This window comes from Anabrus simplex, chromosome 8, assembly GCF_040414725.1.
Source record: "Anabrus simplex isolate iqAnaSimp1 chromosome 8, ASM4041472v1, whole genome shotgun sequence".
NCBI classification, from domain to species: Eukaryota; Metazoa; Arthropoda; class Insecta; order Orthoptera; family Tettigoniidae; genus Anabrus; species Anabrus simplex.
The window spans coordinates 178,232,177-178,251,361 of NC_090272.1; positions in this window are offsets into that span (position 1 = coordinate 178,232,177).

Here is a 19,185-nt window from a genome sequence, read left to right on the forward strand (position 1 = left end):
ATTAAATAATAATAATAATAATAATAATAATAATAATAATAATAATAATAATAATAATCGCCATATTGCACCACATTGCGTTCAATCAAGTCTCGGTTTGAAACAGATTTTTTTTTGGAAAACAAATTCTTATAAATCTTACGACATTTAAAAATGATTCTCATCAGATGAATGATCATTCAATTCTTAGGACATTCCGCAAGTTCGGTAAGTTCAGACTATAGAACGAAAAGTAAATCACTCTCAGATCATTCCAATGAGACCTTCATCGTTTCGGATCCCATATTCACGTCTATGAGGGTTATTTAAACTAATCTTATGGCAGATATTCGCTTACGTGGAGTTGTGGCAGCCTGGCATGATCGTGTAGGTAATAACGCAAGCTTAAATTTTCACTCCTTCTGAAATAGCTTTTACCGAGTCCCTAAATGAAGGAACTATCACAAAGATAACCATCAGAATCAACATTTAGACCGAGACGCAACATTCTCGTGATATTCTAGGTCGGTAAAATTAATGTAATGAGTGCATGAAGGCTGTCTCATATTAAGTGTAACAGTGGCTTTACTCAGCTGAATGGTCAGAATTGTCAGAATCTCGGTCGGTTCAGAGGGTAGTGTGTTCGATTCCTGGCCGGTTCGGGGTTCGTAACAGCGTCTGGTTCTCGAGGATTGGGTGTTTGTGTTGTTTTTTGACACTCAAATTCATCGACACACAACACAACATAACACAACACGCAGAAAAAACCCACAGAAACAAGTAAAAGAGAATACGTTCCTTCGCATGGAGTTGGTATCAGGAAGGGCATCCTGTTTTATAACAGGGCTAAATCACCACATAAGAGGCAGTTCGTACCCGTGTTGGTAGATTTAAGGACACGGAATTGAGCTACTTCTGGACAAAATTTCGACAGCTTGGCTTCTGCGAAACCCGTAAAATTAGTTAGTGGAGAACAATGCATGATAAGAAAGTAAAATTTTAGTGGCCAATAGAGCATGATTGTTTCATCTAAACGTCATTTTTGTAGCTAGAAATTATGCATAAAGTGTTTTTAGAAATCATTTCGTAAGTTAAAAAGCATATTTTTCAACTTAATTAATTGATGATTACCGAACTATTTTACTCAAGTTCTTAAGAAATGCTAAATGATCTTATGCCTATTCTTGTCCGGCCCCACGGTGTAGGGGGCAACGCGTCCGCCTGTCACCCAGCGGCCCCGGGTTCGATTTCCGGCTGGGTAAGGGGTTTTTAATTGTAAATGATTAATATCCCTGTCATTGTCAATATACAAGGTAAAATCTCCCCTTAATTAAGGCTACGACCGCTTGCTTCGCACTTCTAGCATTTACCTTACCCATCGTCGCCATAAAACCTATCTGTGTCGGAGGGACGTAAAGCAAGTTGTAAAAAACAAAACAAAAACAAACATATAAGTAAAGAGTCGGGTAAAACATCAAATGTGCCACCAATGATTTTTTTACGTACGGACATCCTAAGCCTACGACACGGAGTGCTGAATGAACTTCATTCCGCCCTTTAAAAATCCGACTAGCTCTCTTAGATTTGAACCCGCGATCTTCAGATCTGACGCTCCGCCATTGAACAACTGAGGAGGGGCTCTACGATGCCCGCAATTTATATCCCGGCTGATACATAAGGGACGTTAAATAAAAAACCAGTGCATTTGATGTTATAATCCCACATAAATTTGTAAGTCATGAGGCGATGAACAAACTTCTTTTTTTCTTCTTCCTGCTTGAATAGTGGGGCTGATGATCTCGATGTTGATTCAAAACAGTAACCTATATTTCCCCACGATACTGTGCGGAACCTGTACCGGAGGACAACAGTGTATAGTTATGAATTCAGAGGATGCACCTGGCAGCTTTATCTACTGGGGGGTGTATTTTCTTTGTGTTAAATCGTGCGCCGTTAGTCGTTTCCTCTAACACGTCGTAGTTCCCCGCGACTCTCTTTTCTTTGACTGGGGTGTATAAAACACTCATGTTCATAAACAAACAGAACACCTTGAAATACTAGAGATAGGAAGTTCATATTCACAGGACGTGTTCATTAGTATATTCTGCAGAAGCGATTAGCATTTCAGTCACCTATGTTCAGCATGTGACCTGTTGCCTAGTAGGCACTGGGTCCTCCATTGACACTTGTTGCATGAGTGATGGCATTCGCGTATAAGGCGCGAATGACGTCCAGGGGTAGCCTATAGCCATCCACCCTGCATTCATCTGGTTCCACAGTTCATCTTTGGTGGCTGGCACCGGGTCACAACGCTGCACCCGTCGTTTCACCATACCCCACACATTTTCGATTGCCGATAAGTCCGGTGATCGGGCGGGCCAGGGCAACAGTTTGACATCCTGTGACAACAAGAAGGTGCGTGTTAGTACAAGAACATGTGGTCGCGCATGTGCTGAAGTATGGCGTCTGGGGTGTCGTGCAGAAAGGCTACGAGTCGCAGGATGTCATTCCCGTGGGTCAAACTGGTCACAGTGCCCTGGACACGCACCATCTGTGGTTTGTGGTTGTACCCAATACCACCCCACACCATAAGGCCTAGCGCAGAGGGAGCGGCTTTGATTGTAGTAACACGGCTCAGAATATGTGGCAACACAGCGCTTTCCACATTTGCTCGGCACCATGTGCTGCGAGCTGTCAGAACACACAGGTTGTTTTAAGAGAACTATAGGGGCAGTGCTTTTCGAAACATACTGTAAGTTGCTGGTGACTTGTACAGGAATATTCCTACCTACCTCATGTAGCAACTTTTGAAGATGGGACAGCTAGTGTCAATTACTCATCACTGTGGCATTCTTTCATTCCCTAAAGTATACTATAAATCACTATTATTTATTAAATTTTTCTTCCTGTTCATATTTCTTAATCTGTTTACCCTTCAGGGTTGGCTTTTCCCTCAGACTTGGTGAGGGATTCCACCTCTACCGTGTCAAGGGCTGTGTCCTGGAGCGTGAGACTTCAGGATGGAGGGATACAACTGGAGAGGAGGACCATTTTTTTCGCTAGGGGCTTTACGTCGCACCGACACAGATAGGTCTTATGGCGACGATGGGATAGGAAAGGCCTAGGAGTTGGAAGGAAGCGGCCGTGGCCTTAATTAAGGTACAGCCCCAGCATTTGCCTGGTGTGAAAATGGGAAACCACGAAAAACTATTTTCAGGGCTGCCGATAGTGGGATTCGAACCTACTATCTCCCGGATGCAAGCTCACAGCCGCGCGCCTCTACACGCACGGCCAACTAGCCCGGTGGAGAGGAGGACCAGTACCTCGCCCAGGTGTCCTCACCTGCTATGCTGAACAGGGGCCTGGAAGCGGGGCGGGGGGAGGGAGATTGGAAGGAATCAGCCGTGGCCTGAAGTTAGGTACCATCCCAGCATTTGCCTGGAGAGAAGTGGGGAAACCAAGGAAAACCCACTTCGAGGATGGCTGAGGAGGGAATCGAGCCCCCTCTACTCAGTAGACCTCCCGAGGCGGAGTGGACCCCGTTCCAGTTCTCGTACCACTTTTCAAATTTCGTAGCAGAGCCGGGAATCGAAGGCCCGGGTGGCAGCTTATCACACTAACCACTACACCACAGAGGCGGATATATTTAAATACTCTGTTTTATATTTAATTTCAGCCTTTATACGTTGAAAGCTTTCAGTATTTTAACATAACTTAAAATGCTGTCCGACTCATTGACTGAACGGTCAACGTACTGGCCTTCGGTTCAGAGGGTTCCGGGTTCGATTCCCGGCCGGGTCGGGGAATTTAACCTTAATTGGTTAATTCTATTGGCACAGGGGCTGGGTGTACTGTATGTGTTGTCTTCATCATCATTTCATCCTCATCACAACGCACAGGTCGCCTACAGGCGTCAAATTAAAATGTCTGCACACGGTAGCTGAGGCCATACGATCATATTATTATTATTATTATTATCTGAAATGCGCTTTTTATAAACCTTACACGAGTCCGTAAAACTCGCTCAGTCCACACTGGGTCGAGTTTGTGAAACAAGAGTACCACCAAGGTCTGCAGTAAATCGAAACATTTCCAAAACTCCCCGAGGAGGCAGATCTGGGGAATTCGAAACTTTAGTAAGAAAACAGCTGAAGTATGCTCAGTTGGAAACTTGTTTTTCCAAAGGAATGTATTTAAGAACAAATTAAGTGTAATTGTTCGCGTCTGTGGTGTAGTGGTTAGTGTGATTAGCTGCCACCCCGTAGGCTCGAGTTCGATTCCCGGCTTTTGCACGAAATTTGAACAGTGGTACGAGGGCTGGAACGGGGTCCACTCACCCTCGCGAGATCAACTCAGTAGAGGGGGTTCGATTCCCACCTCAGCCATCATCGATGTGGTTTTCCGTGGTTTCCCACTTCTCCTCCAGGCAAATTCCGGTATGGTACTTAAGGCCACGGTCGCTTCCTTCCCTCTTCGTTGCCTGTCCCTGTTCAGCATAGCAGGTGAGACCGCCTGGGCGAAATACTGCTCCTCCTTCCCAGTTGAATCCCCCGACCCAAAGCCGCACGCTCCAGGACACTGCCCTTGAGGCGGTAGAGGCGGGATTCCTCGCCGAGTCCGACAGAATAACCAACCCTGGAGGAGAAAGTAAGAAGGAAAGATTACGTGTAATTACACTTAGAAATAAAATAAGCTAATAAAAATAAATCCATGGGATATAAATAATATTCTACCGACATGAGGCTGGCGTGTTTGGGCACCTTCATATAACACCGGACTGAGTCGGGAACGAACCTGCCAACTTGGACTCGAAGACCAGCGCTTCTTCCGTTCGAGCCACTCAACCCTGCGGATACGCAGTGAAGAATACGTCCCTCCATATGTGATCCGTTGAGCGGAAAGGGACTTAAAGTCAGCATTAAAAAAAAAAAAAAAAACAGAGTTCATGCTTCTAGATGCAGTATTTCAGAATATATTCATATTAATGACTCTTGCTACAGTGTTAAGAAAACTTATTTTGAGAAATTCGCAGTTTCAGTTTTCACTAATTTCCTTAACAATTTAACAAAGTTTTCATGACATCGAGTGGCGAATACTCAAACAGCACCTACCCATAGGTAGCGCAAGAAGTCAAAACATAGAAATTAAATTTTTACACCCCAGACACCTTTATTTGTTCAGCTTTGCTGTAAAAATTTCCATTGCCGACTTTGGGTCCCTTTCCATTCAACGGGTCACATACAGGTAGTCGCTTTTACTCTTCATTAGAAGTGGTCATTTGGGAAATTAGTGTGGCGAAAAGGTACGTTGATCCACAAACGGACTGCACCATCAGATGGCCCTTTTAGTTGCCTACATGTTTGGTCCAATGACATTTTATCGTATATTGGCGATTTATACATCTTGGACAAATTCCGTATTTTTTTCAGAACTTGAGGAATTATTTTCCTCATCAAATGGACAGCTACAGTCTTGTAACCTGGGAGGCGTACCGAGGATGAAACGATTTAGAGTTTTGGTTCTCTGATGTTTAGTCGTATCTCCATCGGGTACACCTTCAATCGGTTTAGAATCTTAGACTAGGCTAAAATTTTAGTAGTTTCCACATATTCATTTCGTACACTTCTTCTTCTTAATCTGTTTACCCTCCAGGGTTGGTTTCTCCCTCGGACTCAGCGAGGGATCCCACCTCTACCGTCTCAAGGGCAGTGTCCCGGAGCGTGAGACATTGGGTCGGGGGATACAACTGGGGAGAATGAACAGTACCTCGCCCAGGCGGCCTCACCTGCTATGTTTAACAGGAGCCTTGTGGGGGGGGGGGATGGAAAGATTGGAGGATAGACAAGGAAGAGGGAAGGAAGTGGCCGTGGCCTTAAGTTAGGTACCATCCCGGCATTTGCCTAGAGGAGAAGTGGGGAAACCACAGAAAACCACTTCCAGGACGGCTGAGGTAGGAATCGAACCCACCTCTACTCATTTGACCTCCTGAGGCTGAGTGGACCCCGTTCGAGCCCTCGTACCACTTTTCAAATTTCGTGGCAGAGCCGGGAATCGAACCCGGGCCTCCAGGGATGGCAGCTATTCACACTAACCACTACACTACAGAGGCGGATCATTTCGTACATGCTAGCTAGAATCATGCTATTTGGCTTGCCTATGGCTCACGGACGTGCCAGTGAGCCTCCCGAGTTATATAAGTGTGCTAAACAGTAACATAAGTAATGGAAAATGTACAAAATTGACCTAAAATATAACTCTATGTTAGGCAAAAAGGATCGAGATATGCCTAAAAGTCATAGGACAAAAGTTGTAGATCCACCAGGCAAATACTGGGGCTGTACCTTAATTAAGGGCACGGCCGCTTCCTTCCAACTCCTAGGCCTTTCCTCTCCTATCGTCACCATAAGACCTATCTGTGTCGGTGGGACGTAAAGCCACTAGCAAAACAAGAAGTTGTAGATCTCATTATGACGGGTGGCAAAGTGTTTTCCGTTTTGCGATACGACTTCCCGTTTAGCCACAAAATACAAAATACAAAATGCTCTGAACCGCCATAAAAATTGCCTCAACATTTCAATATTTTTCGGAGGTAAAAATGAAAATGTTTGTAATTTTTCCATCGGTTAAGGGCTAAAAGATATAATGTTGCCAAATTTCAATTTTCTATCGCACCTGGAAATTTGCGTCCTCCATTTTGTTTGGAGGTCTAAAAATTAAGAATTTGTTTTGTTTTTTAATTCTTCCATAGGCTACACCCTAACAGCTATCAGTTTCCCTAATTTCAAGTTTCTTGCACATCTGGAAGTAGGCAAACATAATGTCAGTCAGTGAGTCAGTTAGCCTCATGGCTTTATATAGTAAATGTAAGAATGAAGACGAACGATAAGGTTTATACGTGTAGCGAAGTGCACGGTTACTGTAAGTGAGGTATGAATGTCAGATGAAGATTTCCCGCGTTACGCAAGAGTATACTTGAAACGGTCTTCACTGCCGGTTAGCCGAGCTCAACTGGTTATTTTAATATATTCGTGGGATGGGACCCTTTCTCCTTCCACCCTCCTGCGCTGGTCGAACAACATTATGGCTGATCCTTGAACGGTTTACAGCCCTAGTGTGATGATGACAAAGTGAGTAAACTGGCTGTAGAACAAGAACTGGCACGCGCCATTTCTTGGAATTGGGAAGGAAAGAACGAAAGCTCCCCAAAATGCCTGCCGCAGGTAGTCGACTACTCTTTGTGAAGAGACAAAAGTTGATGCAGTGTGACAAGAATGGGCTCCTTGTTGGGTCGCGTTAGGGTTGAGCCGGAAGAAGACTCTCTCTCTCTCCCCCGTATCTTCCTGCTCCAGCTTAGCCGCGACGATCAGACTGTGGTTGTGAGCGAGCTAACAGCCAACATGCTTGCTAGAGGAAACCTATATTATGATTTTTATTTGCTCACCTACTCACTGGTCAATATCGTCACATTAGAGAGTAAAGCCATCCTTACACATAAGCCTTTGGAGTAGACGAGGGTTAAGGCTTCAGCCGTCCTTAAATGGCGGTAGTGATGATTTTTAACCCGAGACTCAAAGTCATCTCCCTACAGGCCATGAAAGCCCTTGGAGGGGTGGAAGGTAAAGACTTCCAGTATCCCTAACCTCGGCACTCGAAAGGGGTAGAACGGTTAGCTCTACGCCCGGTCGCCTTTGCCCCCAAGATTTAACCTGGTACTCTTTTTTGATGTAGGCTGAGTGAACCGCAGGACCATATGTACCTCCGGAAGTTGAAACCTTGTTTCTTAAATTTTTCGATATCCTCACTGGGAATCGAAACCACGTTCTTCCGCGTGAACCGAACATGTCTTTACCGCCTCGGCCAGGTAGCTCCTTTTAACCCTAAACTGCTCACCTAATTTTGTACATCTCTTCACCCCATGGATTATTCTCGTTGCTATTGTTCAATCACCACTGATATGAATTTAACGCTGTCGCCCAGGCGGCAGAACCCCCACCTCCCCAGCCAATCTCTATGGCACAACAGCCCCGAAGGGCCATGGCCTACCATGGTCAAGCGACCGCTGCTCATCCCGAAGGCCTACGGATTACGAGGTGTCATGTGGTCCTCTCGGCCGTTATTCTTGGCTTTCTAGACCGGGGAAATGTATGAAACTCTCTTGTTATATTAGGCTATTCCAATCGCTAATTCCTTTTCTTATAAACGAGTATTTGCCTCAATGTGTCCTCTTGAATTATAACTTTATTTCACTTTATAATTTTACTTACTGTTCAAAATTCCTTCGAAGGTTACTCGCCTACTAATATCATTGCACTGGCAGCTGGTAACATTCCGCTTATTCGAGCTGTTCGTCTCCTTACTTCCAAGTCTTCACAGCCCAATTTTGCAACATGTTCGTAACACTACTTTTTTTGGGTCAGAATTCATTAGAACAAAGTCCGGATCCATGGCTAAATGGTTAGCGTGTTGGCCTTTGATCATAAAGGTCGCGGGCTCGATTCCCGGCAGGGTAGAAAATTTTAACCACCATTGGTTAATTTCTCTGGCACGGGGGCTGGGTGTATGTGTCGTCTTCATCATTACTTCATCCTCATCCTGACGCGCAGGTCGCCCATGGGTGTCAAATCGAAAGACCTCCACCTGGCGAGCCGAACATGTCCTCGGACACTCCTGGCACTAAAAGCCATACGCTATTTCATTTCACCAGAACAAATCGTATTGCTTTCCTGCGAATTTTTTCCAGAACTTGACCACAGAAGTTGAAGGAGGGAGCTTTCGTCGTAGTGTTCTCGTTGGTGATGTGGTCTACCCGTGGGATGTTGATCATTCTGCAATACATCCACATTTCATTGGCCTGCGATCGGTTCGTTGACGAAGTCTTTAGTCTCCATCCTTCCACGTCGGAAATGCATAACAATACACGACACGCAAACGAGTTTCGAAACGAAGGTGTCAATTACGCACAAAAAAATAAAAAGACCCATGGCCCAACAGTCCCGAAAGGCCATGGCCATGGTCTACCAACCCGCTCAGATAGCTCCTCAGTTATAATCTCGTAGTCCTCAGATCCAGGCAAAAATCCCTGAACTGGCGGGGAATCGAACCCGGGGCCTCCGAGTGAGAAGCAGGCATACTACCTCTACACTACCGGACCAGCACCCTCAATTATGCACAGGATGTTCTAATTTTAGAAATACAGTTATTACAGTGCCGATTATGTTTTGATTTCCCGATCCTAGCCCTAATTTATTACAAATCAACCTTTGACAGTCCTCCGAAATTTAATTTCTGTTGCTTCACTTCTGTTTCCATCCTGCTTTGTTGTCACCCAGACATGAATTCCATAAAGCAATGTGTCGCACCGATACAGAGGATAGGACAGGTGTGGAAAGGAAACAACTGTGGCCTTAATTAAGGTACAGCCTCATTTGCTTCGTGTACAAATGGGATATCTTAGAAAACCATCTCCACGGCTAGCGATAATCGTGTTGAGAATTCACTGTCTGTCGAATGCAGACTCACGGCTTCATGATCCAAGCCATGTAGCCAACTCGCTCGGTGCAAGGTTGCTGCAGCTGCCACTTATTGAACCATGTACTGCCTGGAGTCCGCCCTCTGTAGTGTAGTGTGATTAGTTGCCACGCCAAGAAGCCCGCGTTCGAATTCCGCCTCTGCCACGAAGTTTGAAACATGGTATAAGGTTTGAAAGGGGGTCCACTCAGCCTCGGGAGATCAAGTGAGTAGAGAGGGTTCGATTCCCACCTCAACCATCCTCGAAGTGGATTTCCATGGTTTCCTCCTTCTTCAGGCAAATGCTGGGATGGTACATAACTTAAGGCCACAGTCGCTCCCTTCCCTCATCCTTGTCTATACCTTTCAATCTCCCGATCCCGCCACAATGCCCCTGTTCAACGTAGCAGGTGAGGTAGCGTGGGCCAAGAACCACAGCCATGGTGCCTGCAGTTTTGCTTGGAATTGAAAATAATGTGACTTCCCTTTACGTGAATCCTACATGGATTGATCGAGATCAAAACCACACACAGTCTCCTTAGTGAGATACAAGCAGAGATTCCATTGAACTGTCACGGCTGTAATGACACATGTACAACTCATTTAAATTCTGATAATGTTTCTCTGAGTGCATGTTATCTCTCATGGAATGCATGTAATTGAACATTCTTGTTTGTAAGTTATTATTGGTGTCATATCTCTGAAGTGTACTTACTCTTCATATTACTGTAGCATGTCGGCAGAGAGGTCATCTAAAGGTCTGCGATGGTAATTACTGGGATCAACTCCGTTAACCAGCAACACAGTCACGATCTGAGTTGTCTAGACTACAGGACCGAGTAGCTTGTGCATATTTCAGATCTCCAGGATAAGTTTATTAGAATACTAGCTATTATAAGCGGCTTCATTCACGAATGTTCAGGAATTCTTTATAAATACAGTTTTCGGAGACTCCGATGTGCCGGAATTTTGTTCCAAAGGAATTCTTTTACGTACCGACACGATGCTGACGTACTGGATCACTTTCAAATACCATCGAACTGAGCGAGAATCGAACGTGCTAACTTGAGCTCAGAAGGCCAGCGCTCTGCCATCTGAGCTAATCGGCTCGTCTCGGCGTTATTATTATTATTATTATTATTATTATTATTATTATTATTATTATTATTATTAGTACGGGGTTACCCGTGGAGCAGAAAGAGGTTAAAGAAGGTGCTGGGGTGAATGGGTCTAACTACGATGTCAATAATAGATTTAAAACTTTAACAAAGTTTATATTTCTTTTAGAACTTTAAACTTAACAATTTTTCATAACAATGTTATAGACACAAATAGCAATTATAAAACGAGATTGGGAAAATTCCAAGATTCAGAACCTTAACATTTTGGGCTTTAAGCCCCTAGTTTTACAATTTTACAAGAGGAAGAAGCACTATTTAAGGAGGGGCAGAAATCCCTTAATTCAAGAGCACTTGCTCCCTAAATCACAATATCTAGCCTCCTAGAGGCACACTTTACAGTAACAAAGTTGCAAAAGAGCTAACAGGCTCTCCGTTTCTTTCAGCCTCCTCGAGGCAACCTCAAAAATCTTACACTCTCTGGCCTTCCATGGCCCAACTTACAATTTGAAACAGGGGTATCTCGTACCAAACCTATAGGACCTTTGCGGAAAAGAATAGGTTAACTAAATGGTCCGAAACACAAACTGAATGGAGGCGAACTGCGCTCCAAGATAATGAATACTTAAAAAACCTAAAGGGCTCTAGGCATATGAAACAGGGGCTATTCCCAAACTACTGAGGTGACTCGTATAAGGTTAATGAATGCATTACGGAAAGGAAGAAAATCAGTTACAAAACGTAGTCACCTCGAATCAAGATGAAGGGGAGCTAGAGAGGGTACATCACTCTCTATCCCCAATTTACAGACAAAGATTTATGAAACTTTTTATATTAGCCGGAAGAAGTTACATTTAGACAGGTAGGTTACATAGTTAAAGATTCGGACCTTTCCCTCGGGTTAAACTGCAGAGATATCAAGAAAGAATAAAGTTATGTGGCCATTACCTTTTAGATATTCTGGTTGTCTTATATGGAGTTTGTGACATTTCCACCGAGATGGAATTGACCGACACTTGCACGGAATGGTCATTGTCGCCGAAAATTCGAGGCTCGGATGATTAAGACAATGGCACTTGCTGGGGAGTAAAGGGGGTGGGGTGGAGTGGGGTTGTTCTTATTGTTGGTCGAGATAATGAAAACATCCTTTCGACTATGGAAATGATAAACAGAAAGGGAGGGGATTCTGAGAGATTTATTTAGTTGCTTGATACTGAGTTGCACTTCTATCTATAGCGGTGCGACGTAAAACAATTTTTTTAAAAGTAATTTAATTGTGCTGTGTGAATTATAAGAAGAACAATTGCAAAGGGCGGTTTCAACCATGAACAATACAGCTTTAGGAAAGCAATTCCCTATTTGTTTCCCAGATGTCGCAGCAAGTGAAGTTAGGACCTAACGTAATCTAATTAAATCGCTCCCCTTCTTTAAACTGAACTTCCAAATATCTGATGTTCACACTGCCGCACGTTATTCCGAGAAAGTGTCACTCCGTGCAAGTGTTCCAAACCCATTTTTTGAGAGGCAACGTACATGTTCCAAGACTGTCAAGCACTGCTGTACTGTACGTTTGAGGATGTCAGAGTGAACAAATGATAATCGAAAATGCGCAAGCCATTTGGCAAAGGCAATGGGCAATGGGCTGTAAGTTATATGCCGTAAGGTGAGGCTCAAGAAAAGCCCTAACACCTAGGATACAGCGGATCACAAAAAACCGAGTATTCAATGAAAGAAAAGTCAAACTAAGTAGTAACGTAACAAAGAAGTTTATAACTAAACTCGTGGTAGTCTTGCATCATCCAGGACAGCCGCTCATTGTTCTTCAGATGTTATCATACCCCATAATAGACTTTCCTATCTATAATCTAGAAAGTACCTTATCATCCCCCCACATTACGCATTCTTCCACCTCTAATGACCATAGACTGTCATGTTTAATGGCCCATGCTCAGCAGACCATGATCTGATTTCTCCTTACCGTTAGCTTTGGTTGTCATGTTTCACAGTCTATATGTTCAGGGTGTATTATTATTATTATTATTATTATTATTATTATTATTATTATTATTATTATTATTATTATTATTATTATTATTATTATTATTATGTTACAATTTACTTTACGTCGCACCGACACAGATATATCTTATGGCGACGATGGGATAGGAAAGGCTTAGGAGTAGGAAGGAAGCGTTCGTGGCCTTAATGAAAGAACAGCCCCAGCATTTGCTTGGTGTGAAAATGGGAGATCACGGAAAAATATCTTCAGGGCTGCCGACAGTGGAGTTCGAACCCACTATCTTCCGGATGCAAGCTCACAGCTTCGCGCCCCTAATCGCACGGCCAACTCGCCCGGTATTTTTTAATTAAGGAAGCAGGTTAACGTAGTATTAAGACTTCGTATTTTTTAGGCCATTATGGGTCGAGGAAGGTCTACTACTGGGAAGATAACGACCGTGACCTTAATTAAGTTACATTTACTTGGTGTAAAAGTGAGAAAGTATGGAAAAGCATTTTCACGGTGCCCGACGGTGAGGTTCGAAAGTAAACTTTCAGCTTATATCTACACGACCCTTATTGCCTAATCTACCTTCTCGGTGTTGTTATTCTAATTATTATGTCCGCCTTCTAGGTTGAGTGATAGCGCGCTAGCTTTCTGTACGAGGGGGACCGACAGACCTGCCGGATTTTAATCGCGGATGGTTAATTCTAGTGGCTGGGGGACTTTGTATTTGTACTTTTTCTATACTTCCCTGCATCTTACACGCAACACCTAACACGTTCCTCCACCACTACTACTACTACTACTACTACACGAAATTCCTTACATGGTCTTTGAAGGGCTGCACCCAGACTACGAAATGACTTTATATTACTTTATATTACTAGCTGTAGTGCCCGTCGCTGATGAGTTAGTTTTGTACAATGCAATAGTTCTTTCGCCGGGCTGAGTAGGTGGTGGTGGCGGCAATTATTGTTTTTTTTTTGTTTTTTTTTGTTGCTATTTGCTTTACGTCGCACCGACACAGATAGGTCTTATGACGACGATGGGACAGGAAATGCCTAGGAGTGGGAAGGAAGCGGCCGTGGCCTTAATTAAGGCACATCCCCAGCATTTGCCTGGTGTGAAAATGGGAAACCACGGAAAACCATCTTCAGGGCTGCCGACAGTGGGGGTCGAACCCACTATCTCGCAGCTACGCGACCCTAACCGCACGGACAACTCGCCCGGTAATTATTGTTTTAAGAGGAAGTACAATTGAGCAACCATCCTCTATTAACACTAATCAGAGGGATAAAAGGAAAGGATCCAATGCTTCGAAAAATAAGGTATCGGTCAAAGAAAGGCAAAGGCCACGAAGGCCCTGAAAATGAAAGATACTCTAGTCCTCGAATGCTCTAATACTGTCGGGGTTGGAAAATAACAAGAGTTGAGAAAGTCAGAAGCCTGGCGCAAGTACGTAGAAGCAATACCAGGACTGAGCTAAGGGCTCCGTTGGCGCCAACCCACGATTCCAAGTTGAGGGCCCGTTTTAGCCGCCTCTTACGACAGGCAGGGGATACTGTGTGTCCTATTCTACAGCTGAGTAGCTCAGGCGGTAGAGTGCTGGCCTTCTGAGCTCAAGTTGCCAGGTTCGATCCTGGTGTTCAAATACCCTATCCTTGTATCGGTAGACTTACTGGCAAGTAAAAACCTCCTGCGGGACAAAATTGCGGCACTTCGGTGTCACCGAAAACCGTAAAAGTAGTTAATGGAACGAAACATTATTATTATTATTATTATTATTATTATTATTATTATTATTATTATTATTATTATTATTATAGTACTGTAGTACTGTTATCTAGCGAAGATAAGCGGCAGCAGTAGAAACAACACAGTACATCTGTTCAGAAGGTATAACTGCGTGCGCTCCCCGCAGCTACACTGATTTGAACGCAAGGCACGGCCTTTACTACTGTCTCTCAGTAAAGTTAGCCTCAAAGGACTCAACGTACTCTTCGAGAACTTTTTAAATATTTCTGAATATGTGTTACATAATGCAAGACACACAGATAAGTGACAGCTATACTTGTTTCTTCCTTGTGAGTGGACACGTGCATCCTTCCTGAGGCTCGTAGATTGCCTATAGACTTCTCGAAATTTCACGAACCACTTTGGAATTGCTCCATGTACGACTCATTAGTATGCCATACTGTCTAGGTTTCCCTTTAAGTATGTGATCATAGGAGTAATGTAATTAAATTCTTTAAGATTCCGAAGAAAAATCTGAAGAAAATGGGCTGGAAATATTTTCTCGCAATGGAGAACTAGAGGAATAACTTCGTTTTAGTTGAGAAAGATGGCAGATTTCTGAGATTCATTTAACCGAAATTTCTGTTGTGAAACATGTCTCTCTTCACTTTGAATCTCAATGATCTGTAGACGTCCCTCTTCTAGCTAGACTCAGGACCTTGACCTGAGCACCAAACAGAATGTGCCTCTTGTCAGGTAGACCCCAAGTGAATCTTCTTCTCCTCGATTTTGGCCGTCTTGGGACCGCGTACAGTATCCCTAATCATGCATCGTGCTTCTTTCCTTGCTTTCTAATAGCTTCATCCTTTCACTTTTGTATTTCCTGTTCTCTTTCTTACAGATGTTATTCCCTTCCCTCTTCGCCTACTGGAAAACGTTTTGAAAGTTGGTCTGTCTTATGCCTATTGCTCACGGTAAAATGTTTCGTAAAATTTGTTGTACAATTAATTTTATAAAAATTTGGTGAAAACAAGTTGTGTTGCTCACGGTAAAATTATTTTATGAAATCCGTGGAAGCATCAGAATGGCCATCTATGAACTCACGTCTGAACTAAGATATGTATGTGCTGCCATCTATCGATAACCTTTTAAACCAAGAATCAGCTGTTCAACTTACAGAGTGTTTGAGAGTATGGTTCCAACAAAGCGAAACTTGCTGCTTTAGCTCCAACCATATGTTGTACAGTGGTAAAAAGGAAGAAAAGAAATGCCAGGAAATGCTGGACTCGGGATTGGATCGAAAGAAGAGAAGAAGGTAGAGGATTGCTGTCCTTGGTCGAAATTTACTTGAGGTTAGAAGACCAGCATTCATACAGGAATTAGGCGATCGTGTATTCTGCCTCTCTTGTTGTATTTCTGTTGTGGTAATGTGGCGTTTTAATTTCATGCAAACAAGGATATTTCTGGTATTCGTCCAGTAAAACGCTAACAGCTTCCTTAGTCCACCCGGATCCTGCCATTTTAGAAAGAAGTGTTTGTTTACAATCGAACTTCACAATCTTCTCACGACGTAGCGCCAGCATCATCGTGATGTCAGTTTCGCTGATTGATTCGTTTCGTAAAATTAATTTTACGGAATAGAACATGTCCGATTTTATGACAAGTTTTATCAAAGGTTTTACAAAACTTGAATTTGACCGTGAGCAACAGAAATTTTATAAAATAAAATTATTGTACAATAAATTTGACAGAAAATTTTACCGTGAGTAACAGGCATTAGCCTATATCTTTTGTTTTTTCTTTATTCCTAGGGTGTCATTCTTACTCTAGTAAACATGGTTGAAAATTCCTGTGTTAAGTCCGCTGTTATCCATCCTCATTATGTAACCAAAGCCAGACCAGACCCCATAGCACACCAGTCCTGATGGGCCTTGGCCTACCAAGCGACCGCTGCTTACTCCGAAAGCCTGTAGATTATTAAGTGCCGCCTGGCTAGCACGACGAATCCTCTCCGCCTTTATTTTTGACTTTCTAGACCGGGCCGCTATCTCACCGCTAATTGCTCCTCAATTGTAATCACATAGGCCGAATGGACCTCGAAACAGCCTTCAGATGCAGGTGAAAATCCCTGCCATGGCCGTGAATCGAATCCGAGGCCTCCAGGTAAGAAGCATGCACGTTACTCCTGGAGAACGGCGTCGATTCATGATGTGATCAAAGAACCAATTCTCTTTCTGAACATGTCTGACCGATTTCGTTTTCTTCATCCTTGTATAGAGCCTGGAACATAACAAAGGTGCGGTGAATATGATATGAAAATGAGCATTTTCAAGCCTAACGCGATGTCAGTAAGGAAGGAAACCAAAGAGGATTGAATGTCAGGTCGGGAATTTCAAACTGGAACAGGTAGATTATTTCAAATATCGCAGTGGCGTGCGGTGAACACATTCGTTACCCCAGCTGCAATTTTTTTTTCTAAATAAAAGAAATCGTAGCCCCCACTATACTCTCTAAAGTCAACATTACCGTTTTATAAGACTGCATTTTTCATGGAGAGGTCTACCTGAGAGAGGTCTTTCAAGAATATTTTCAACCACATACTAGCACATATTTCCAAATTGATATTCATGGCAGTGATGATACCATCATAACTAAATCTATAGCAGATTTTAAACAATGTACTTACAGTTTCACCCGGTGACGCTTCGTGAGAGTACAGCCATGGCTTTCACAAAAATACATTGGGACTATTTGTTTTTAACTTTAAAAGCCTAACCTAAACTGAATCAGCAAAATTAAACTGGTATTTTACCGTCACCGAAATTTTGTAGTTTCACTCGCTTACTGAGTGTACGCGCATCAACGACAGACGAGGGAAAATATTCGTCATGACGTATAATACACGTTATATTAATGAAGAATGCCACAGAACTCGCGAAACCTTCACCTATAATCCAAGAGGAACATCACAAAAATTCACTATATACCACCATCACAGACAACCAAATACAAACTTCTTTTATTCGCGCTTTTCTCTGTGTTCATGCTGGGCAACCTAAATATTTTTCTGCGGCTATCGGAACACATATTCTACATGGGCCATCAATGAATTGCTCGAAGAAACTTTATACATTACGAAATCCAAAAATACAACATATTCTTCTATATTACACTTCGAGGGTCAAGTATTAAAACTAACATGACTTACTATACCTAAGCTAGTTGGCCTCTCGCCGTAAATTGCTGTCGGGGAAGGGCCCACAGCCCCGCCCCGCACCCAGAACAAGGAAGCTTCAAGTGCATGCGTCAACTAAGCGACTTTGATTTTCCTTGGGTAGCTCTCTTTCGCGCCGGCAAGGAAACCCAGCGCGCTGGAGAAGCTGAACTGCGGTAGTGCGAGCGGATTGTCGAGACAGCTGCACTTGGCATGGCTTAGATGTGCACAGTTTTTTTAACTTTATAAAAAGCGTTCTAAGGAATAATAAAATGTTAATACGAAGTTCTTTACCCAGCTAGATGGGGTTCAGTGCACGCCACTGCAAATGTGTAGATGTTTATTTTCCCAGGATGGTAGTATAGTAAGACAAACTAGATCAAGGGGCAGTAAAGCTAATGCAGTGAGCTTGCAGTTGTGATCACTGGTATATTCTGTAAGAGAGACGTCTATTTCCGCCCAAACTATCTTCCCAACGGTCTGTTTTCATACAGACTTTGCTGTAGGGGATTGAAAGGTAGGTGAATTCGGCATATCTTGTTCATAAGTTTTAAGTAACAGACATTAACGTAGCGAGAATAATTGGAGTACAAACAGGTGGGAACAATAGCAGAAGGGTATTCGGAATGAGGAGATAATGCCTAAGTTAGGAACATAGTCGATGGATGAACCTGTACTCGTATAAAACCTTCGGCGCTGGGATCATGTGAGGTGAATGGAGCAGAATAAGCTAATAATGGGCTCGTTATTGGAGGGTAAGGGATATAGAGGGAGACCGAGGTGACGATGGTTAGACTCGGCTTTTAACAATTTAAAGGTAAGGGGTATGGAACAGAACTAGTTACAGAGGATTGTGGAGGTGGTTAGCTAATTCACAGATGCTTGCAGACTGAACGGTGAAAGGCATAACAGTCTATAATAGAGATGTACATAGGCCTACTGTATGTATGATGTATAGATTTTTCTTTATTCCTCCTAAGCTTAACCACTGTTTTCTGCGTTTTCAGTGGTCCCCAGATTTCTCCTCAGTCACTGTTACAGTGCAATATTTTTCTTTTTCTTTCTTTCTTTCTTTCTTTCTTTATTTCTTTCTTTCTTTTCTTACTTAATCCGTTTACTCTCCAGGGTTGGTTTTCCCTCGTAATTAACTGCTTCAAGGATAGTGACCCGGAGCGTGAAACTTGGGGTCGGTAGATACAGCTGGGGAGGAGGACCAGTACCTCGACCAGGCGGCCTCACCTGCTATGTTGAACAGGGTCCTTATGTGGGTGATGGGAAGATTATAAGGGATAGACAAGGAACAGGAAAGCTAGCGGCGGTGGCCTTAAGTTAGATACCATCGTAGCATTTGCCTGGAGGAGAAGTGGGAAACCACGGAAAACCACTTCGAGGTTGGCTGAGGAGGGAATCGAACCTCCCCTCTACTCAGTTGACCTCCCGAGGCTGAGTTGACCCCTTCCCGCCCTCGTACCACTTTTCAAATTTCGTGGCAGATTCGGGAATCGAGCCCGGGTCTCCGGGGGTGGCAGCTGATCACACTAACCACTACACCACACAGGCGGAAGAAATATTAATTCACTACATATAAAGCTACCTGGCGGAGGCAATAAGCACGTGCTTGGTTCACCTTA